The following is a 226-nucleotide window of genomic DNA, read 5'->3' as shown; positions in this document are numbered from 1 at the left end:
CTATGCCCATGGATCTCAGCTATGCTGAGGATGAGGGAGCAGAGCTCCGAGCTGCCGGACAGCATACACGTGTTCGACAGTGTTTTGTCTGTGGTTACACCCATCACCTGTGGAGCGGTTGTCCCCTGCGCAAGGCGCGTCAAGGTTCTTCGAATCATCGACCCAACGCCTACCAGTCTGGTTCGTCGCAGGGAAACGACACCACTCAGTAGGCGCGGGGTGACCG

General features: G+C 58.4%; 1 protein-coding gene across 1 annotated transcript in view; it reads right to left on the bottom strand.

The window, feature by feature from the left end:
* The window catches only part of PHALS_12113 (uncharacterized protein), a gene marked incomplete at both ends in the record, with an annotated part of 1207 nt that overhangs the window by 537 nt on the left and 444 nt on the right, over positions 1-226 (bottom strand). The gene's annotated exons all lie outside the window — the stretch shown is intronic.

Source organism: Plasmopara halstedii (genome assembly GCF_900000015.1).
Source record: "Plasmopara halstedii genome assembly, contig: Scaffold_614, whole genome shotgun sequence".
In the NCBI taxonomy this organism is placed as follows: domain Eukaryota; phylum Oomycota; class Peronosporomycetes; order Peronosporales; family Peronosporaceae; genus Plasmopara; species Plasmopara halstedii.
The sequence above is the reverse complement of the archived record's forward strand: the minus strand, read 5'-3'. Positions and strand labels throughout refer to the sequence as shown.